Source organism: Mchenga conophoros, linkage group LG18 (assembly GCF_057382185.1).
Source record: "Mchenga conophoros isolate Kocher_MC1m ecotype Shallow Benthic linkage group LG18, M_conophoros_male_GT1.1, whole genome shotgun sequence".
NCBI lineage: Eukaryota > Metazoa > Chordata > Actinopteri > Cichliformes > Cichlidae > Mchenga > Mchenga conophoros.
Genome location: NC_140543.1, coordinates 2,739,928 through 2,764,353, shown reverse-complemented (window position 1 = coordinate 2,764,353; position 24,426 = coordinate 2,739,928). Strand labels below are relative to the sequence as shown.

Sequence of the window (24,426 nt, the reverse complement as noted above, 5' to 3'; positions counted from 1 at the left end):
AAAGCACCGACTCTGCACTTTTTATTGATATTCATTTTATTAATTCTAGTAATCCAAAGCAATGAGTCACATCAGTCTGGGGTCTGGAAGAGGAAGGCTGAGAGAGAGTGAATGGACATTTGGTATTTTTAAATTCTTTTATGTTTGCTGTGTTTTTAGCATTTTATGCCATTTGTTTGTATTTTGTTTATTCCATATATGACGTATCACCCACCAGCAAACATACACTGCTCAGCCTTCTTCAAACACCTGAAAAACCAGGTGTTTGAGGCTTGTACAACATACAGTAAATGTAACAAATCCAGAGGACTTTCAGTTTATTCAGCCTCACCTCTGGTGCTGGTGCCCACCTCCCAATTTAAATGCATGGAGACATTGAGAGTTCCCAGGAGGGTCCGTGCTGACACCAGCTGCTATCTGGCAGAGGGTATCATGCCCCTTCCCATCTTTTAAATGCACTTTAGACCAGCACGCAGCAACACCAAATATGAGCAAGAGAAGTGAGGTATGGGGTCCTCACACCCCCGTTCTCTGTTCGTTATCTGGGCCACGGGCCGAGAGCAAGAGCTGGCCGTCTGGTCGTGGTCTGAGCTGGTGGCCTTCCCTGTTGCTGCAGGAATGGGGGTGGTCTGCTTGTCTCCACCCCAGAGTAAAGGGAATCATCTCCTGGGTCTGAGGTTGACAGCCCCTCTGGGAGTGATGGTCCCTGGTGCTGGGAGTATAGAGTATGTTTGGTGAGTGTGAGTACAGTGTTCATTTCTGTGTGTATGTTGGGCGAGTGCTGAGTATTTGTGTATGTGTGCATGAGGGTGGGAATGCATGTTTGTGTCTGTGTTTATGTGTCAGGTCGACTCCACCTCTCAGAACATCTCAGCCTGGTGGTTGCTTGGCAGGGCCTGGCCCTCCTGGCTCGGTCTGACCCCTTCTAGGATGTGGAGGGCCGTCGGGTCTCTGCACCCGGGGCTCGGTCTGCTAGTCAGATGCTGGCGACGCCTCCTTGGGCTCTCGTGCTCAGTAAACTGTCCCACGTTGTTTTTTTCTTTGTATTTGTAACCAGACCTTAACAAAAAAAGAAAAAAATTCTAAGTTGTGTAAATATTTTTTACACACAAACAAATTCTCATCTATAGAAGCAAATACATAAAACGTTCAGATATTTAGGTTAACAAGGTTACAAAACTCAGCTCACAACTACACATTTAAGATAAGTGCAAAATATTTATGTTGTGGCCATTTTTGTTGAATGTTTATAAAACGCATTTTTTTTGTTTTTTCTTTAAAGTTGTAAGAATATGCTGACCTAGTTTTGTTATGTAAATTCGTAATTAATTTTATTTTTGGAAAGGTTTTTGGAAAGTGATTGGTTTATCAGCTTATGGACCCTCCCATTAATCAAGGGATGAAGAGCACCCTGGAGGGGTGTGGTAAAGTTGTTTTTTGTTTGCCAAATGTCAGATGGGACGACGGGAGGGTTTAAAAATGACTTTTTGACCACTTTTGAAGTTGTGAAAGCAAATTAAGTTAACTTTCATTTAATTTTAAGTTGTAAGAAGTTATTTGGTTATTGTTTATAATTTTTAAACAATGAAGTCAGAGGTGCGTTCTAAAACAAACCTCCCGCTGCCACCCACGGCCTTTTCTTTGATGTTTTTGGTTTTGGAACTTAAAAGGCCGTGACAATTTATGATCACAATTTGAGGGGGTCATCTGATTGTTTGGGGTTTTCTCTGTAGTATTGTGGGATCTGGTTTGGTACTAAATGAAAGTGAATTGAATTACTGACACCTAAAAACAGACATCAACTAATACATACCAAATCGAAAATGATCTCTCCTTCCTTTTCTTTTCTACATTTTTGATTGGATATTGTCAGATAACCATGTCACATGGAGCTCAGGACTTTTAAGTCAACTCTGAATTTATATATTTATTATTTCAATCAAGTCAGTTTAAGTCAAGTACAGATTACAAAGTGCTGTGTGTTTCAAACTGGTGGAGTCAGAGAGAACCTCAGAGTTTTAATGTGGAACAGAAAACTCAGTTTCCTTCATGTCAGGATCAACAAAGTCAGAGTTGTTGGCTAAATCTGCTTCCTGGAATAGGGCCCGGGGCGCTATACTATGAAACCTGTTCAGCACACCCAGGATGTCTTTCAGTTATCTGGATTCATGACCCCCACACTGTCGATCAGGATAAACAGCCATACAATCACCTTCGATAACCAATCAATCACCAATCAATCATAAATTGCAAGGCAGGAAATACACATGAATGAATCACAATCTTCATCATCCAATCAAATCTCTTTAACTGGGAGTTATTCAGGATGTGCTGTTTCCTGAAGTTTTCTGAATAATTGAATAATCAGGTCAGTAATTTCATGACACCAATCAGTGATTCTGATTTAAAACACACTTTAACTGAAATACAGCAAAAGTAAAGTGTCTCCTGATTTTTTGTTTGTTCTCTAAATATTGTAATATTGGGTAGTTTTAATCTTCTGCTGCTAGTTACCAGTCAAGGAACTGATGTACTTTATTATTATAGCTTGTTAAAGATTTATCTTCCTGCTCTGGTTTGAGCTTCAGTGTTTATTCAGGTAACATCGCTTTGACAGCAACTCAAAGCGATGTTACCTGTCTGTGTCCAGTAACAGCCTGTATTCAGTTTATTATTGCTATGGGGGCGATCGTGGCTCAAGAGTTGGGAGTTCTCCTTGTAATCGGAAGGTTGCAGGTTCGAGCCCCGGCTTGGACAGTCTCGGTCGTTGTGTCCAAGGGCAAGACACTTCACCCGCTGCCTACTGGTGGTGGTCAGAGGGCCCGGTGGCGCCAGTGTCCGGCAGCCTCGCCTCTGTCAGTGCGCCCCAGGGCAGCTGTGGCTACAATGTAGCTGCCATCACAAGTGTGTGTGACTGGGTGGATGACTGGATGTGGAAAGCGCTTTGGGGTCTTTAGGGACTAGTAAAGCACTATACAAATACAGGCCATTTACCATAAACTGATATGGATCAGTTTATGGTATAGCTTTTGGTTGTTGGCATAAAGACTTAGAGAGGAGGACAGAAAGGGAGAGAACAGGATGAAGACAGCAAAGAGAGCAAAAACAAAAAAGCAAGAGAGGACATGTGGTCAAATTCACCAAAAATGATAAAGCTGTAACTTCTGTTTACCGACATTCATTCATGATGAGTTCACATAACTAAAGAGTGTTTTGTACTGTTATCAGTTGTGGATCCCCAACCTGCTCCTATAATAATTACTATAAGATTATATTTTTGTGTAATTCAGCTGAGATGTGCAAATATGAAAAGGGCTGATGACATTTGCAAACAGCATATTCCATTAATAATAATTACAAGGCACTGCAAGCATGACATTATGAGTCCCCCTAAAGTTTGAACCTAGAGTCTCATCTGAGCAAACATAAGACATAAGTTTTTTCATTGATTTCATGGAGGAATTGCATGCTTTCCAGTAGCACTATTAAAATTTGCCAGTGAAGATTATGGACACAGCATATTGATATGAATGATATCATTTTATAGCATTCACTCCAAACATGTCTGAACAGGATAGATGCCACTACATGGAAATCTATTCCCCACTCATGAATCCACACTAATGTTTTTCAAACATTAAGCCTAATTTAGGTCTTTTTTTTTGCTGCTGCTGGTTCAGTGAATTTTTGTCAGCGTCACCAAACCCGCAGTGTCTGTGAGATGTCGGTTTTCAACAAAGGCGCTGTTTGTCTATTTTTTTTCCGCGTCCCCTGAGGTAACAACAACTATATTGAATGGGTTTTATATACAACAGTCAACAGACAACCTTATACAAAATAATAAATCATTTTATTAGTTTGTGGATTTGCTTGAGCTAGAAAGAGCTACTGAACATAAATAAAATGTGCAAAAAGGTATTGAAATTTTTTTTAACAAAATGTACATAAAATAAATTATAAACTAATTTGTATTTTGCTCTCTCTCTTGAGTCCCTGCTGGTATCAGCAGCAGCACTTGTAAAGTGTACCTGAAGAGCTTGGTAGTTCTCCCATACTGCTTTCACTGTTCTCTCACTTGAAGCAACCCAAACATAATAACCATAGAACAGTAGAACATAATCTTGAGTCTTGAAGATGGTTCATTTCTTTACCCCTGAAAAATATACAAAAGCAGATTCAGCAAAATACCATCACAGTACACCAAATGAAAAATGAGAAATACTGTACAAATCATTTTACCTAGAAAAGGCTCCTGCACGTTTTGGGCTCCACTTTCCTTTCACTTTGGGCTTCGCAGTTTGTGGATGCTGCACTTCTCCTCCCTAGTGCCAGCCATGTCTGCACATATGTTTGTGCGTTAAACTGATCCAAGGGTTGTCCGTTGCATTTCAGGAAAATCATATTTGAAAGCCTTTTGATGTCGAGAGAGTTTCTTTTATCTGTCAAAGTATCATTCATTGAGCTGAAAGCTCGCTCGCATTCACTTGTTGATACTGCAATGGTGTGGACAGCTGTAAGAAGCGGCTTCAGGGCTGCTGGTGTCTTGGAAGCTTTAAGGTCTTTATACTCCCTAAATCCTAGGACACTTTCCCTCTCCCCAACTCTGAATCTCTGACATAAACGTCTGACCGCTGCATCCCCATATTGAATATCTAGAGATGCAGGCCAGGAGTCAGACTGGAGGACCTTGATGTCTGAGAGGAGGTGACTATCTGTCTTTTCAGATGAGGTTTTACTGACATGCGAGGAAGTTGTTGGAGTCATCCTGCACTTAACATTTTCAGCCAGGCTACGGAAAGATTGGCCATGGTTGATTTTTATAACCCTCTGATTTTCATGCAGGCATACATTTCTGAAGATTTTCTCCTTTTCAGCTTCAATGGCAGTTTGTGTGTAGGGACCAGGTGTGGATACCATTGACTCAAGCACCCGGATTTGTCGGTCCAGCTGCCTGTCGGCTTGATCCAAAGTCATGTCCCGTCTCTGGAGCATTCTTGAGAGGTCACTGAGTTCTGTGAGAGCGTCATACATGATGCCAAGATTGACCACAAAAGAAACAGTAGTGAGAACATCATTGAGTCCTTTGTATTTTGCTCTCTCTCTTGAGTCCCTGCTGGTATCATCAGCAGCACTTGTAAAGTGTACCTGCAGAGCTTGGTAGTTCTCCCATACTGCTTTCACTGTTCTCTCACTTGAAGCAACCCAACGCACTGATAAAACACGGCCTATCACAAGGAGACGTTGTCCAACATTGTGAGCACTCTCGGTTAACTCCCTTTGGTTTTTTGGTGATGCATGGTAGAGGGAGTAAAGCTGATCTAAGAATATTTTAAAGTGGTTGATTCCTCCTACCTCCTTCAAAACATCACAAACTGCCAGTTCCAGTCTGTGATTGGAACAATGCCAGACAAACAGGTAAGGGAATTTGGAACAAAGCTGCGCAGCAACTCCTGCTTTCCTCCCAAGCATCACTGAGGCTCCATCACAAGCAAATGCCAACAAATGTTCCTGTAGGTAGTGAGGGTCAAAGCCATTATTATGAAGACATCCTAACAGTGCTTCAGTGATGTCCTTTGCTGTGGTCCCCTGCAGCTCAATCAGTTCAAAAAATATTGTGTCTGGATTTTCACTGGAAATAGCTGACCGCAGGCACACGACAAGCACAGACTTTCCACTTATTGTAGTGGATTCATCAATGAGCACACACAATTTTCTTTCATTCATCACTATGTCATTGACCACCTTCTTTTTCATTTCAGCTGCAATGTGATCCAGTATATTTGCACATGAGTTATTAGAGTGCAAAACTCTGCCCATCTTGACACCATTTAAGACTTGCAACTGGACATCTATTGGCATGTCTGTAAAGGGACGCCCATGCTTGCCAATCTTATAAGCTGTTCTAAACACATTGCAAGTTGAAGCGTAGTCAGCCTTTCTCATATCTTCAATGTGTTTTTGCATTGTATTTGTGTTGCCTTCTCTTTTATTTCAACTGCTTTCTTGTGATAAATTGAGTCTCTGTGCTCTTTTATTTTCTTTCGTAGTGAGTTTTGTTGTGCAGCCTTGTCCCTTCCAAAAGACGAGATTAAGCACCCACTCCACTCCTGCGACACTCTCTGCCCTTGCTGCATGTCCACGCGAGCACAAACTTGACTACACACACTACAACCCAACTTTTGATTTCTGCTGATCAGCCACTTGTAATTTGTGGAGAAATACCGGACTTGTGCTTGGGACCAACATTCTGGCCACTCATGCTCGCTAACGCGGCTGTTGTCATCGGTAGAAATGGTGTCATTCTCGTCCTCATCGTCGCAAAAAGTGCCGTCGTCCGCGGCTGCGGCACTAGTGCAGCTTTCATTAGCTTGCGTCTGACCTGCAGCGATATCATTCTGGCTTGGTGGGGTGTCAGCCAGCGAGTCCTCTGATTCTGACCTTGTTCTTTTACTACTCAGAGTCTGAAGCCAGGAGAGCATATTAAGTGTTCATTGTTTTTGTATTTTAACCGAGCAGCTGTTTGTGCTTTTTACAAACCCTCTCCGGACCACGTTGAGTTGTTGACATGACAACGGCAAAAGCGACGCATGCGCTTTTCACTTGTAAAACACATTGGTGTATGGGTAATGTAGTCTCTGCTCTCAGTGGGACGAATTAGGAAGCGTGCTTGTGAAGGGCGCTCTGAAAAGCGGCAGCGCAGCCAAACGATTATAACAGATGTGCAAATGAGAGTACCGGTACGCTAAAAGCATGTTCTGCTGGAGGTTTCTTCCTGTTAAAAGGGAGTTTTTCCTTCCCACTGTCGCCAAAGTGCTGCTCATAGGGGGTCATATGATTGTTGGGCTTTTCTCTGTATCTACTGTACAATATAAAGCTCCTTGAGGCGACTTTTGTTGTGATTTGGCGCTATATAAATAAAATTGAATTGAATTGAATTGAATCTACCCCCACCATCATATGTACTGTTTTTTCAGCCAGCTAAGCCAAATAAGGAGTTTTTAAATGAATTTTCTGCTCTGCTCACTCATTTCTCTGTACTTTCTCCAAATCTAATAATTGTTGGTGACTTTAATATTCATATGGACAATGATAAAATCCCTCTTTCCAGAGATTTTACCTCCTGCCTGGAAGGTTTTGGGCTTCTACAGTACATAAAATCCCCTACCCATTCTAAAGGTCATATCCTGGATTTGGTCTGTTGTTCTGGCATTACCCCCACCCATTGTAAAGCCACATTGTTTCCCCAGTCTGATCAAGTGTTTATTTCTTTTAATGCAAACATAACGCTTCCAAAACCTGTATCTCTCGTAATATCACTTTTAGGAAAATTAGTAATATTAACCTGTTTTAAGCTGTTTTTTCATCTGCCGTCCACGACCTTCCATCTATTCACAGCTCCTCAACCCCTCATGAACTCGTTTGCCATTATAATGTCAACCTTCATAACCTTCTTAACATATTTGCTCCCCTTAAACATAGAACTGTCTCATTTTCCCGTTCAGCTCCATGGTTTACCTCCGACCTGCGTCATCTTAAAGCTAAAGGACGCCACTCGAACATCTATTCAAGAAAACCGGACTTACTGTACATAAAGAAGTGTACGACGATCATGTTTTGTTCTATAAGGACTGCATTGCCTCAGCCAAATCTGCTTACTACTCTGGTTTAATTAGCTCTAATGAAGGTAACTCCAGGTCTCTCTTTTCATTGTTCAGTAAAATTACAAAACCTCCAGACTCATTCCCCTCCCACATGTATTCTGTTGATTTTTGCAATTCTCTTATCTCTTTTTTCACTTGTAAAATTTCAGATATCCACCGTCAACTTAACTCTTTAGGAGCTCCTGACTCTGAAGTAGACTTCCTGTTTCCCCCACTGTCTTCCTGTCAGTTATTTTCAAGCTTTACTCTTCCCTCCATAACTGACGTATCTAATCTTATAAAAAAATCTAAGTCATCCACCTGTCAACTTGACCCTCTCCCTACTGTGTTAGTTAAAGCCTGTCTTCCCTCGTTAGCACCAACCAGTATTATTCATTCCTCCCTGAACACTGGAATTGTTCCTGAAGCACTGAAAAAGGCTTCTGTTATCCCAATTCTCAAAAAGCCTGGTGCAGACCCCAATAACTTTGATAATCTTCGCCCTATATCAAATCTCCCCTTTATTTCAAAAATTCTTGAAAAAGTTCTCGCCGCCCAGCTTCATTTACATCTCAATGACCATAATCTCTATGAACAATTTCAATCTGGTTTCCGCCCCAATCATAGCACAGAAACTGCTTTGTTAAGGATTACCAATGACCTTCTGATGGCAGCTGATTCTGGCCTCCTATCCATCCTCATCCTTCTTGATCTACGGTGGCGTTTGATACCATTTCTCACAATATTCTCCTGAACCGGTTAGCTTCCATTGGCATTAGTCATACCCCGCTTACCTGGTTTACCTCCTATCTCTCAGACCGCACTCAGTTTATCCAATTTAAATCCCTTTCCTTAACTCTCTATCCTGTTTCTGCTGGTGTGCCCCAGGGTTCAATATTAGGGCCTCTTTTATTCATTATTTATATGCTCCCTCTTGGTCATATATTCCAAAAATATAATATCAATTTTCACTGTTATGCCAATGACACCCAGCTCTACCTTTCTTCTAAACCCAATTCATCCCTCCCACCTACCTCCCTCTCAAACTGTCTTATTGAGATTAGATCCTGGTTCTCCTCCAATTTCCTCAAACTCAACTGTAATAAAACTGAAGTTTTACTTGTTGGTTCACCATCTGTCTTAACCAAATCCCACAGTTTTTCCATTAACATTGAAAATTCTCCTACACTTCCCTCCCCTCAGGTTAAGAGTTTGGGTGTCATACTTGATAATACTCTTTCATTCCAGTCTCACATTAATTACATAACCCGGTCTGCATACTTTCACTTACGTAATATTAACCGACTCCGCCCCTTCCTTACTCCCCATGCTGCTGCCATCCTTGTCCAAGGTTTTATTACGTCCCGTATTGATTACTGTAATTCCCTCTTATTTGGTCTCCCTAAAAGGTCCCTTCATAAACTCCAACTCCTTCAAAATTCTGCAGCTCGGGTCATAACTCGTACTCCGTTAAGAGCTCATATTACCCCAGTTCTTCAGCAGCTTCACTGGTTGCCCGTAGAAGCCAGGATAAACTTTAAAATCTTACTTCTTACATACAAGTGTATCCATAAATCTGCTCCTTCATATTTGTGTGACCTGCTCCATATCACCACTGTTTCCCGCCCTCTCAGATCCTCATCTGCTATTCATCTTACTGTTCCATCCCCACGTCTCATCACTATGGGGAACAGAGCTTTCAGTCGCTCTGCTCCTCAGCTCTGGAACTCTCTTCCTCCTGCACTAAGAAATATTGACTCCCTTTCCGTATTTAAGTCACAGCTCAAAACACGTCTGTTTAAACTGGTTTATTCGCTTTAGTGCTGATTTCACCTGTTGTCAAGCTCTGTTTTGTAATTTTAACTTATTTTATGTATTTTACTGTTCCTTTTATTAATTTTGTTCTTTGTAAGGTGACCTTGGGTTTCTGAAAGGAGCCCCAAATAAAATGCATTATTACTATTATTATTTATATTTACATAACAGACCTGGCATCACGTCCGTGAAACTGAAAATTCCCCTTTTCTGCTCCTGTACATAAAATTAAAAAAATCAATGCTAGCACTTCCACCTGATTTTAAACTTAATCATGAAACATAACCTGCAACTCAACTTTCACTGTTTCTTCTTTCAGATGCAGGCTCAGTGCTTGAGAGCAAAAATTAGATTTAAAAACTTTATTCAGTCTCATTCTACATACAAACCTCATATCAAGACGTCAGCAAGTACAGTGCAGCAGAAGTATCCTGTTTTAGGATCAGATATTAATGCTTGTAGAACAATAAAATTGGTGTAAAATAGTTTACTGCCAACAGAAAAAAATATAAAATCAGAGAGATTAATAATAACTCAGTATAAAATCCAGATTGGTGTAAAAAACACAGCAAGTGCAGAAAAGATGAGAGAAGGAGAAATGTTCAGTGCATCATGGGAATCCCTCAGCAGCCTAAGCCTATAGCAGCATAACAGAGGGAGGATTCAGGGTCACCTGATCCAGTCCTGACTATATGCTTTAGCAAAAAGGATGATGTCATCCTGTATTGAGTGTAGACACAGCCAAATATTTAATGCTGACACAAAGCTGACTGACTGCCATTAATAACTACATTTTAAGCAGACTAAACAGAAGCCGTTGTTTGTTTGGAGACAAACTCTATGGGCTCAAAATGTGGTCATAAATATTTTGTACTTGTAAATCAGGATTTGTATGTGTAAAAATGATTTGTGTGTGGACAAAAAAACCCCTGCAAGTTACAAGTACAAATTGTGACCCTTTTTTTCTTCCTTTCATCTGATTGGTCAATGTCAATCACAAATGTAACAATCCAATCAGAGAACAGATGGGTTTGGCTGTCGGAGGGGCGCTTTGTGGGCTAGATTGTCCGATTTCACAGCCTCTCACTTCTGGCCTTCGTGGTCTTCGAGGACCCGGTCTATAAACCGGCAGACCCTGAACTGGCACCAAGACATACAAAGGACCGCACTGAGACTCGTTGAGGAGAAGAAGACGGTTCATTAGTGTTATGAGGAGAAAAGGTTCAAAGTAATGTGTATATTAATCACATGATTCATATAATGCACATATACATGCTTGCTATTAGCCATTTACTGTTAGTTTGTCATGTCCAGGTCTGGTCCGTCAGGTTATTGTGTCCCCAGAAACACTTCAGTTTTTGTTCCTGTGTTTGTTTTGTTTTCTTTTCTTTTTCAGTCTGGCTTTTAACTTGCAGGAAAGCCAAGGTAAGCCTCTGGCTGAAGCTCAGTGTAAGCATTTAAGGTAAAAGCTTTCAAAATGAACTTACTTAGAGAGTTCTGCAGCAGAGCACTCACTCAAACATTCTACACTGTCCTGGTTTCAGCATTGCTGCAGGACAACAGGAGCATCACAGACAATGAATCACAGACTGTGTTGTCATGTGCACAGTCATGATGTCCTGTAAAACTCTAAAGAGCTGGAGGTGTCTCTGAGATAGTGCAGCATTATAACATAGTAGTGGCCTTTTCCTAATTTTGGGAGATGCTCAGTCAGTTACCTGATCACACAAAATTGTGTTTCATCTTTATACAAAACATTTTTAATGTAAAAACGTTTAATGTTAAACTTTGTTTTGGTTTAAACACTGTGTCAAAACAAAGACAAGAGTGTGACACTAACACACAGACCGGACGTGTGTCTCATGACTGAGCTGCAGGTGAAGCAGCAGCGCTTCTCTGGGTTTTCTCAGGTGTCCTGTGTGTGGAGAATAGTGACACCCACAGACAAGGTCTCCCATCACTCTGAATCTCCATGTCAGTAACTTATTTGTCCTGTCACGTCATCTTCATCAGGCCCTCCAAGTTTCATCACATTTCCTGTGAATCAGACGGGCATCTCGGGTGGAGTTGCTTCATTTGTGTGCCAGGCCAGAGGAGAGCCAAAACCCAGAATCACCTGGTTCAAGATAGCCAAGAAGGTCAGCAGCCAGTGATTTGAGGTGGGTGCTGATGCATGACTTTTACATTGCTAAGCATAAAAACGAATTCACACAGCCCCCACAGTGAATCACGCTGTTTGTTTATTTATTATAAACATTTATTTAATTACTTTGACATAAGAAAGACAAAGCTCTGTGTAGTCTGCAAGGACGACTGGATTTTATTGAAATCTTGTAATGAAGCGAACGTTGTCTAAAAGAAAAAGAAGCCTTGAAAAATAACTCTCCTCCCGTTTACTGTGGCTCTTCTAGGTGATTGAATTTGATGGAGGTTTGGGGTCAGTGCTGCGGATCCAGCCGCTGCGCGTATACAGAGATGCAGCCATTTACAAGTGCATCGCCAGCAATAGTGCAGGCGAGGTCAACGTCAGTGCCAGCCTTGAAGTGCTGGAAGGTAAAAATGGATCCTGTTTTTTTTTTTTTTTAAGGTTTTAGGATTTTTTAAGATTTTATACTTTTTTTCCCCCCAAAAGCAAATATTCATTCCTGCAACAGCTCCAAAATCTATCTGGTATTAGAAGTGTCACAACGGAGCTGATATATCCTAATGTAACAATATAAATGAAAACCTAATGATTATGGTTTCCACTGACATCAATGAAATACAGTGATTGTCAGATTCAATGAAGACCAAATGTTTTAAATAAAATTTCATTTTATTTACTTACATTTATGTTTACAGGTCACATTGAGACTCAGTGCATCATTTACAAGAGAGACCTATTTCAGACAAACATATTACAATTACAGATTTACAGATGCAGATTTCCATGGTGGTTTTCTCACATTTAATAAGGAGAATAGCAGGAGAATTTCTTTCAGAAGACATTTTTAAAAATGTCTTCTATAAAATATAAGAAATACTACAACCCCCCAAACAAACAAACAAACACCAGAAAAAAACAGGAGAGTGCCAGAGTTTAAAGAGGGACTAAAAGAGTAGGATTTCAGTTCAGGGTCAGTGTTTTAGGGAAAAAAACGTGAATCATAAATTTTGGTTTAAGTTCTGTATTCTGTTGTTCTGTTACGTTGGTTACCATAAGATGGCTTATTGGTTAGTTACTGTACTGTAAGCCTAAGGCAGCTTTGTAAGCATCAGAGGCAGACTGAAATGATCCTTCTTCTGTCTAAACTTCAGACTCCTTGTGTTGTTAATAACTCACCATTATCATCAGTTACAAACACAATTCTACTTTCCAACCTCATCACAAAGAGCAGCAGATCTAAAGTATCACTCTTTGGTATCTTCTGCTCTTGCACTAATTTTGTGGCATCTGAAATATATTTGCTGCCTTTGTCTTTACCAGCTCAACATATTTGCTGCAGTCAGCTCCTCTCACTACAGTTTATCGACTTGTGATCACAACAGTGATTATCAGTCTGTCTGTGGTGCTCTCAGGGTCTGTGGTTGTACTAAACCTGCCTTTTGCAATTTTTCAGAGAACAACATCCCCCATGGCTTTCCCTTCATTGATTTCGGCCCCCAGCTTAAAGTTGTTGAAAAAAGCAGAACTGCCACAATGCTGTGCTCTGCCAGTGGAAATCCAGACCCAGAGATCTCGTGGTTCAAGGACATGCTTCCTGTGAATATCAGCAGCAGCGACGGGCGCCTCAAACAGCTTCGCTCAGGTAGACTTTAAAATGATCTGATTTAATATCTCTAAGGTTTGAATTTGCGTGGCATACTGAGAATGTTGCAAAGCAGCTTTCAGATCTTTGTTCCCGTACCATTTCTTTTATTCACTTTCACCATTAAAGGCATGAATGTTTTATTTAAGTTCACTTTGATTATTTGCATGAATTCTTTTTGTGAATTTTATTGGTCAAATCAGGACAGCTGCCACTTTAAAAGTAACGCGGATGTTGGAATAACGTCTTTGACAGCGATGACTGCGTCTGTAACCTTACAGATATACAGATAAAGACATTTTCACCTGATGGAAAAGATTCAAGCTGGAAGTTGATCAGGCTTTTGTGCCACCAATGCAGTTCAAGTTTCCACAGTTATAAGCAGCATTTTCAGACATTGTTTGATTCATTCATGAGTTCATCTGATGTCATTATGTCATCCAGAGATTGAGATTCATTCACCTTCATAGAAACTTTATACAATCTAGAAAACACACAGCATAAACAGTGTACTGTCAGTGTACAGGATGAAATCAGCCAACTCATGAAACATCTGCTGACATCTGGTTGAATTCAGCTGTGTACGTCCACAGCAGCAGGTCAGCTGCACACTAAGAAAACCTACTGGAGCTCTCAATCGAATGACTGAGTTATGATTCTTTTCCCCACGCTGAGCCACTACAGCTGATTCTAGGTTTCCCCCACCTGCTGAATCCACTTTAACCTCTTCCCGAATCATTTTCCTGTTTATAGTCACAGCCCCCTGTACAATGGAGGCAACAGAAAATAGAGATATACATTTTTCTTCTTTTTCTCCAGATTCAAGCCGAGTATAATTAGAATTAAAAGAAGTTAGACAAAAATTTGTGTTCCCATATTCTAATATTATTTTATTATTATGTTAATATAGCACAAGGTTCAGTTAGCTTTGCACAAAAATAGAAACGTCCTCCAACAGAGCCACCATCCAGAGTGTACTAACCTATTGCATATGCATGTGGTACACTAGCTGCACAGTGGCTCAGAGGAAAGCAGTCCAAGGGATCATTAACAGCGCGCAAAGGATCACTGGCTGCCCTCTCGCCACGCTGGAAGATCTACACAACACCCGCTGTCTTTAAAAAGCTCAGATCAATATAATAGATACCTCACACCCTACTTTGCCCTCGTGGAAACGGGACAGAGCAATCAGTGCAAGGACAAATAGACTCAAACACAGCTTTTTCCAACCACAATAACACGTCTGAATGCTGTTACCAAAACATGTCCATCACGCCATTCTTGAAATGATCTATGCACTGACTGAGGCATGTGTGTGGAGGTGTATGTGAATGTTTGCTCATACTATTCTTATTAGGGATTTATTTATTGATTTTTAATCAGTTTTATTGTTTTTATTTATATTTTCATATTTCTATGGATTATGCACTGATTGGGGACCACTTTTAATTTCATTGTACCTGCAACAACGACGATAAAGACATTCTGATTCAAAGAGATAGTTTTTACTTTATTACTTTGAGTACATCTCAGAGCCTGCACCTTTACTTGTCACGGTCCGGGGCAGCGGCCGTGTGAAGAGTGGAAAGGAGGACTCAAATGCAGCACTTACTCAGATGTAAAGGTGATTTATTGACAATACCAAACATAAAGTGGAGATGGCAAAAACAGAACTAAGGATGAACTAAACTGGGCGAAACTACACAAAGGAGTGGCAAACCTGAACATGAAGGGAGAACAGCAGGGAGAGCACGCAGGGGATTTCACCGGGTATGAACACAGACGACGCGACGAGGAACAGAGGCAAACACACACTATAAGTACACAGAGAGACACTGGGAAATCACACACAGGTGGGAGACACAGCTGGACCTGATTAACCTGACGAGACAGGGGAACACTAACACCAGGGACCAATAGAGGGAGCACAAACCCAGAACCCAGTATCTAAAATCCCAAAACACAAACCATCCCAAAACAGTCCATGAATAATAACAATAAGGAACACAAACACAAAGTCACTGAGTCATGGCCGCACGACCATGACATTAGTAGAGTAAAGAAGTTGAACCAGTACTTTACTGGAGTAGTTTTTAACAGTAGTATTTGTACTTCTACTTAAGTACAGAATGTCTAACTCTGAGTCACTCCACACAACGTTTTCCACATGTATAAAAGACTTGTTGTTTTTTTGACTCTCTAACACACACACACACACACACACACACACACACACACACACACACTTTTACTAAAGTGTGTGTCTGAAAAGGAGAAGGGAAACACAGCTGGGACTAATTACACAGACGAGATGGGGAACAGAGGCCGAACATAAAGCAGGACTGTCAAAATAAAACAGGAAGTACACGACAGACACAGAGGCCCACACTAGACACCGCACAGAGGGAACACTGAGTACAGGGACAGGAGCAACATGAGAGACGACTGACTGGGGAACAAGAACAAAGGTGAGGACAGAACTAAACCCACACTAAACATGGAGGCGCCAGAATGAAACCTAAGAACTAGACTTAACAGATCAAAGAAGGACTAGAGCACTAAAACAGAAACCAAAACATTAGTAATGAAAACGCATGAAGTCACAGATTAATAAAAATAATAACTCAGGACCGTGACAAGTTCAGATTGGTGCTGAGTTAGAAGAGAAAACTGACCAGAGGCTCTTTCAGTCATGAAGCCTCCATCTTCACGTTGTCACATTCATGGAAAGTTCACGCTATGCAGTATGAGGTTAGTCTGTAGGTGTGAGCAGACTCACTGTAAACTGAAATAGATGGATCTGCATACAGTCTGTTTCCTCAGCACGAGTGTCTGCAGCCAAAGATATTTCAGAAGCACACATCCTCTCTTCTTGCTGGACTGGGAGGGTGCACAAACTGGATTCAAACATTACAGAAACACTACATACATTAATGTTTAATGAAAATTAAAACAGTGCTTCCAAAACAATCACTGGGTTTCAGAAATTCATGTTGGGGAAAATGAGAGCACAGGAAAGGTTTTTTTTTCTTTTTTAAATGCAGCTTCATTGCAATGAACCATCTCTTAACAAAGAAAGGTGAAGAAGACATGTTTTATATTTCCTGATCTGCTGGATGTTTGTATTGCTTTAAGTATTTTATTGCCAAACCTGTAATCCTGTCTGATCATGAACTGGGTTATACTGGGTTACAGTTGGCTACTGATAGCAAGTCACTATCAAACAGCTCAATTCACTAATTCTCTACACAGGAGCGCTGCAAATTGAGAACAGTGAGGAGTCGGATCAGGGGAAATATGAATGTGTCGCCACAAACAGCCTTGGTGTGCGTTACTCTGGTCCCGCCAATCTCTACGTACGAGGTAAAATGTTTCTCTCATTTGTGGAGTTAATCATTAAGGTCATTGTGATATCTCATGAAATCACACAACTCTTTAAACCCTCGCCCCTCATGGTTTGATTTAAGCCCGACTGTGGGAATGTGCAGACAGTGTTTTAACGGCATCTTCTCGTATAACTCCAGCTGCCCCTGACACAAGGAGACAAATCACTCATTATTGATTATAAAATGCTTATTAGTGTTTTGGTAAGAAAGAGATGGGCTCGGCTAACATTTCATGATTTCGTTAAAAGCATACAGTCGTGTATCATAGAGGCAGTTTTATGGATGAGTGATCAAATGCTGTTCTCACGCCCACCAATAACACACTCTGCTGTGAGACCTGCTTTAAATGTGCTTGTTATGTTATTCCATTATTCTCTTTGTGCTTGTCTGCACATCTGGACAGAAGCAATCAGCCCTGCATTCTGTCAGCTGTTCTGAGTCAGTCTTTACCCTCGAGATGCTGTATGGGCGTAACTATTCATAACGTCACAAAAAGCATTATAATGACCTCACATATTCATTTTTCTTTTTATTTCATTAGCACGAAGAGTCCCGCCCAGATTCTCCGTTTTACCCTCCAACCAGGAAGTGATGGCAGGCAGCAGTGTCAGTCTAACATGTGTAGCAGTGGGCTCACCAATGCCATATATCAAGTGGACCATGGGCTTGGTGGACCTGTCCAGAGAGGAGATGCAATTAGGGCGCAGTGTGCTGGAGCTCACCAACATTCAAGAATCAGCTAACTACACATGTGTGGCCATATCTAGTCTGGGCATGATTGAAGCTACTGTTCAGGTTACCGTGAAAGGTGAGAGCTGATTTCAGATCAGTGATTGATTGATTGATTGATTGGTAATTTATTTCAACATGTGAACAATATACAAGTACATTTAGAAAAGAAATGAGAGAAAAAAAAAATATACTATACAAATTACATACAAAAAAACATTCTGATTAATTTACATGTTGAAAGGGAGTGGGAAGAAGTATACACTTATTTAATCCCACCCCTGTCCCATAAATTATCAGTGAATATTTAGTCAGCTTCCTTACTGATATAATTTGTAATAAAAATAGTGAACAGATTTCTGATATACTATATACTATAATATCACATCATGAATTTTTTGTTTGTTTGTTTTTAAATAGAGACATTCACTTAATTTAAATATTTTCCTTTTCTTTATAGATCGAGAAGATCATATTTTTATAACTCTTTTTGAACAGTTTTATGTTTGGACATTGCTTTAATTCCATATTCAGTTTGTTCCATAGTTTCACTCCTTGAACAGAAACACAAAAGCCTTTTCTTGTAGTACGTACCTTCATTGTTTTGAAGTTACAAAAACCCCTTAAATTATAACTTCCTTCTTTCAAAAAAAACATACTCTGAATATTACCTGGCAGTTCTTTATTTTTTGCTTTGAATAGAATTTGTGCTGTTTGGAATTTCACTATATCGTCAATTTTCAATATTTCAGACTGCAAAAATAGTGAGTTTGTATGTTCCCTATAACCTGCATTGTGGATGATTCGAATTGCTTTCTTTTGAAGAGTAAAAAGTGAATGTAATGTGGTTTTATAGTTATTGCCCCAGACCTCTGCACAATAGCTTAAGTATGGTGAAACCAGTGAACAGTAGAGAATATGAAGTGATGTTCTGTCGAATACCTGTTTTGCCTTGTTTAGTACTGCAATGCTTCGTGATACTTTGGAATGAATATATCTTACGTGAGCTCTCCAGTTAAGTTTTTCATCTGTTATTACCCCCAGAAATTTATTTTCACTGACTCTTTCAATATCAACACCATTTATTTGAATCTTTGCATTTGTATTTAAACTACTATTTCCAAATAACATCAGTTTAGATTTATTCAAATTTAATGATAATTTGTTTTTATCAAGCCAGAACTTCACTTTACTTATTTCATTAGTTATATCCTCCAATAAATTCTGCAGATCATCACCAGAGCAAAAAATGTTTGTATCGTCAGCAAAGAGAACCATTTTTAATACTTTGGACACTTTACAGATGTCGTTAATGTACAAGTTGAAGAATTTTGGACCCAAAACTGACCCTTGGGGTACACCACAAGCAATGTCCATACATAAGGAGCAACCACCATTTATTTTCACAAACTGCTTTCTGTCACTTAAATAACTCCGGACCCAATCTAAAACTACCCCTCTGACACCATAACGTTCCAGTTTTCTTATTAATATATCAGGATCTATGGTGTCAAATGCCTTTGTCAAGTCTATGAATAACCCAGCCACATATTGCTTTTTGTCTATGGAATTTGTGATGTATTCTATTGAATCTAATAGTGCCGATGATGTTGATCTGCTTGATCTGAATCCGTACTGACTCTCAGTGAGTAGTTTATGTTTATCTATAAATTTTTCCAGTCTGTTTTTAAACAGTTTTTCAAGAACTTTTGAGAATTGAGGTAGTAAAGAGACAGGCCTGTAGTTTGTGAAATGGTGTTTGTTTCCAGGTTTGTATAGAGGTATAACTTTTGCTATTTTCATTCTGTCTGGAAATCGACCAGTTTGAAATGATAAATTACAGATGTATGTAAATGGTTTTATAATAGCCTCAATGACTCTTTTAACCACTATCATATCAATATCATTACAATCCAAAGATTTGTGATTTTTACATTTTTTGACAATTTCAAGAACTTCATTTTCATCAACGGCTGTGAGAAACATAGAATATGGATTTCTGTCAATCAGTGTATCGGGTTTTTCCTGTGCTTTCCCAGGATGAGTGATTGTTCTTGCTAAATTTGGTCCAGCAGTTACAAAGAATTCATTGAGACTATTTGCCACAACATCCATATTGTATTCTTCATGGTCATTACAAATGAAATACTTGGGATAGTTCTTTTGTCCAGTCCCACATTTTATAACACTGTTCAGGATTTCCCATAATCTTTTATTATTATTTCTATTTATATCTAATTGCTTCTTATAGTATTCCTTTTTACTAAATCTAAGTATATTAGTTAACCTATTTTTATATCTTTTGTATCTGATTTCAGCATCTTTAGTTCTCGTTCTTAAGAACTCTCTGTATAGAGCATTTTTCTTTACACATGCATTTTGCAGACCTTTTGTTATCCATGGACAGTCCATATATTTCTGTTTCCTACTATATTGCTTTATTGGACAGTTGGTATTGTACAGTAATGTAAATATTCTAAGGAATTTATTATAAGCACTATTAACGTCCTGTTCCTGATATACTTCACCCCAGTTTTCCTTCAATAAATCTTTTTTAAATGCATTCATTCTTTCTTCTGTTCTTACTCGTCTGTACTCTTTTTTACTGTCCATTTTATTGATCTTGTAATTCCTATCATAGATTGTAAAAATTGGAAGATGGTCACTTATGTCGTTAATCAGGAGTCCACTTACAGTCTTATTTTCAATGTCATTTGCAAAAATGTTGTCTATGAGAGTTGCACAATGTGATGTAATCCTGGTAGGTCTAGTAATTTTAGGGAATAGATTCATACAGTGCATTGTGTTTATAAATTCCTCAGTGGTTTTATGTTTATTTGGGTTTAGCAAATCAATATTGAAGTCTCCACAAATGAAAACTTTTTTGCGAGCTATTTCAATAAATGTTTCTTCTATCCAGTCTTTAAATGTCTCAATACTACTACCTGGAGCTCTGTATATACAGCTAATGATTACATTTTTACTTTTTTCTTTACAAATTTCAACTGTAATACATTCTAGTACATTATCAATCACCATCGTCATCTTTTCCACCACATTAAATTTCAAGGATTTGTCCACATACAAGGCCACTCCTCCTCCTCCTTTGTTTCGCCTAGTTATAAATGTGAATTCATAACCCTCCAGTTCAAAGTCTGTTCCTTTTTCCATATTGATCCAAGTTTCTGATAAGGCAATGACACTAAATGGATGTGAAAACTGGTTAAGATATTCTTTGATATGACTAAAATTAGCATAGAGACTTCTACAGTTAAAGTGGATAATTGATCATTTATTCTCAGTTTTAATCCTCTGATTGTAGTTTTTATTTGTATAGTAGCAGCAATTGTTATTGTTAGATGAGAAAAAGTTGTTGTCTGGATCTATTTCATATTCCAAGTCGTGTGTATTGTGATCCATATAGTTAAATGTTTTCAGTTCCAATTGATCATATTCTGCAACTGTCTGACTGATGCAGCTGATTCTTCCAGATGTATCTGAGTTCTTCCTTCCAGTGTGTGTCATAAGTGAGTGTGTGGTTGTCTGTTACCTTGTTTGCCGTCCAGATCGTGTTGCTCACTGATATTTTTCGAGATCCGCCATATTTTTAATGGTCAGAACTTTGGCTTCCTCTGGTGATCCGTTTAGTTTAATGAATATTTTGCAGTTCGTCGTCCAAGTGCCTTGGATTTTTCCCAGCTTCTTAAGGTGTCGCGCTTTTTTGGCTATTTCAGCGTTGTGTTTGGTTAGATGTTCATTGATAAAGACATTAGATCCTTTTAATTTTCTTCCTTGTTTCAGCAGCGTAATCTTGTGCTTTCGATTTACAAACCTTAATATAATAGCCGGTATGTTGCCGTTCCTCCTGGGAAGAGGGTGGCATGCTTCGACAGAGTTACAGTCCAGAGCAATCCCTTTGGACCGCAGGAAAGCAGCCACCTGTTGTTCCGTGGAGCTAATGTCAAGCTCTCCAGGTTCCTCGTTGCTGTCAGCGGTCACCGCCTGAGCGTATGACCGGGGTTTAATATGGAGCCCAGTGATGATGACGTCGTTTATCCTGGAGTATTGTTCCAGGTCAGCGACCTTACTTTCCAGGTATGCAATCTTTTTATCTTTTTCGGCATTTTGGATGCGGAGGATATTTTTCTGCTGCAACCTGATAGTAGAAATTTCCTCCATTATGAAGTCAAGGGACTTTTTAATGTCCTCGACTTCCTCAGCTGTCGGTGTCCTCTTCGGCCCCATTTTATCTGGTTACCCTGGTAGCAGGTTCGGTCAGCTGATTCCTCAGTCAGCTGTTAGCCTGGTAACGCGTTGGCTAGCCTGCAATTACCTCGTTAACTCCGTTAGTCCAGTCCAATATCCTGTATCAAAGTCGTAATCCAGACAGGGTTGTACCAAAAGTTCCAACAATGTGAGTAGTCTTTGCTCCAGAAATTGATGGCCAAATTTCAAAAATCCACAGGACACGATCAAAACACAACTTCCAAACAAATGGCAAACAGGAAGTGAAGCAACCGTTCTGTTCTGTTGATCTGAGGTTTCACAAAAGTGTGAATTCTGATGTTGATTTGCCTACAAATGTAGTCGTTGATGAAACAGCCCAAATTCGTTACAGATACTGAAGTCGTTCTGGTTTTTAGTAAAATGTTTGAAGGGACTGATACAAAAGCTTGTAGGTATTTCTTCCTGGATGTTGTTCTTTTTGGTGTCCAAGTGTCTGTATGAGTTTGACTCCAACCAACTCTATGTTTGTGACGTTGGCACTGTATCGTCTATCTGTAGCAGAGTAGTGTAATCAGTGTAATCTGTCGTGGTCCCTGTGTCTGCCTGGCTGGCCCCACAAGGCCACATGTGTTTATTGTTTTGCTCTCTCTTTTCCTCGTCATTCTGACTGGGCGGAGCTCACTGTGGGCTTCACGCACCTGTCTCCCATTACGCTGCTGTTGTGTTTGCCATTTAAGATAAGATAAGATAAGATAGAACTTTATTAATCCCTCGGGTGGGTTCCTCTGGGAAATTCGACTTCCAAAAAGCACAGCAACGACCGAAGTTACAGTTACAGTTACTTAAGGCCAGTTATTTAAGGCCAGGACGCAGATCCTCTCATCACTGGATGATTGTGCGAGACACTTTTCCCTGGACCTGTGACCTACCTGCTGCTTGGGACATGAATGATTGGCTGTGTAGAATCGTGGAGTGTGAGTGTGAGAGAACCTTCCCTTTTCCTGAACTTTCCTTTTCCTGGACCTGTGGAACCCCGGATTCCCCTCCACATGTATATATATTGTAAATAAAACCTGTACTGTCTGCGCCTGTGTCCTCCCCAATATCCATGACATAATCAGTGTAATCAGTTTTTGTCTGCAGTTTTTATGTGTGGTCAGCATTGGCCACCGTTCATTCCTAATAATCAAAGTAAATAATTTTCTTCTCCCTGCTCAGACCAACCAAAGCATGTCGAGAGACGTGGGGCAGAGGGAAGCTGAAGTCCCTGCAGCTGTCCACGGTCAGAACATCCAGCATTATGTGTTGAAAATGATCAGAGTGTTAAAATAAATAAAATTTTATATTCAATAACACAGATTTTAATGTCTTGCTGCATTTTGTACAAGTTCATACTAAAATGTTAAAGACAAAACACTTAAGCTATTCTTTTATACTTGTATACAAAAAACATACTGCGCCCAAAATATTCCACAGTTCAGCCATACTGATCTTTAAATCTAAGTATTTAAAGTAACATTCAAAAAGTTATTTAAAATGCAATTTCAAAAACTCTTTGGTTCTGAAAACACGAGTGCAGCTCAAATGTTGTAGAATGGACCCTTTAATAGCTTAACATAAATAGACATGCAGAGTGGAAAGCAGTGCAAATAAATGCAAACACGGCTTCATGACATCCATCAGTGTGTAAGCTGATTCTATCACATTTAACCTGAGACTGAATCTTGTGTAATTTCTATACAAAACTTAACACAAGTATGAAAAAAGTATGTTTTTTTGTTTTGAACCACGGGGCTGTTTGGCCATGTGTCGTGCTGGGGTACGTGTCCCCGACAGAATTGGTTTCCTCTGCGTGGCCTCTCCAAGTCACGGACAAACAGTATCCCACAGTCTTGATTTTTAGTTCACAAACACTTCTTATGATGACTAACTACTCCTGAAACTTTGGAGGTTCATGAAGTCTTTATACGGTTGTATGAAGTTACAGGAATATAAAAATTATTATCAGGAAAAAATGCCCTTCATTTTTTAAAATAATCCCGTCTGATACCGCGTGAAAACAATAAATATATAACTTTCTGTTGTAACTCTCAAACTGAATGATAATGTAACGACACTCACTTTTCCTTCTTTTCACAAAACTAAAACGTCACTACTTAAGATAAGATAAGATAGAACTTTATTAATCCCTCGGGTGGGTTCCTCTGGGAAATTCGACTTCCAAAAAGCACAGCAACGACCGAAGTTACAGTTACAGAATTGTTATATATATATATATATATATATATACACACACACACACACACACACACACACACACACACACACACATATATAAATACAGAGACAAATATAAATAAAATATACAAAGGGGATAAATAGAATAAATAGGAATAAAAAATAAAAATACAAGTGAATTGCACATTTCAAGTATTGAGTCTATTGCACTGTTGACTATTTACAAAAAGTATTGCACAAGGTATTGTACAGTGAGGTGAAGAGGCACTACAGCTTAGTTGTTCCCCCCTCTTTTGTCCTCCTGTTTCCCCTCCCTCTCCCCTCCAGAGAGGAGTTAAACAGTTTGATGGCGTGTGGGACAAAGGAGTTTTTAAGTCTGTTAGTTCTTGTCTTGGGGAGAAGCAACCTGTCACTGAACAGACTCTTCTGATTGTTTATGGCCGTGTGCAGAGGATGCCCAGCATTGTTCATAATGTCCATCAGTTTCTTTAATGTCCTTTTCTCTGCCACTGTCACCAGAGTGTCCAGCTTCATGCCGACCACAGAGCTAGCCCTCCTGATCAGTTTCTCCAGCCTGGATGAGTCCCTCTTTGCTGTGCTGCT

General features: G+C 39.7%; 2 pseudogenes; one reads left to right on the top strand and one right to left on the bottom strand.

Moving 5' to 3' along the window:
* Positions 1-4,239: 4,239 nt before the first annotated feature.
* LOC146552867 (E3 SUMO-protein ligase KIAA1586-like) lies at positions 4,240-7,531 on the bottom strand (annotated as a pseudogene).
* A 3,230-nt stretch (positions 7,532-10,761) lies between these two features.
* LOC146552866 (receptor-type tyrosine-protein phosphatase F-like) lies at positions 10,762-22,847 on the top strand (annotated as a pseudogene).
* The last annotated feature ends 1,579 nt before the right edge of the window (positions 22,848-24,426 follow it).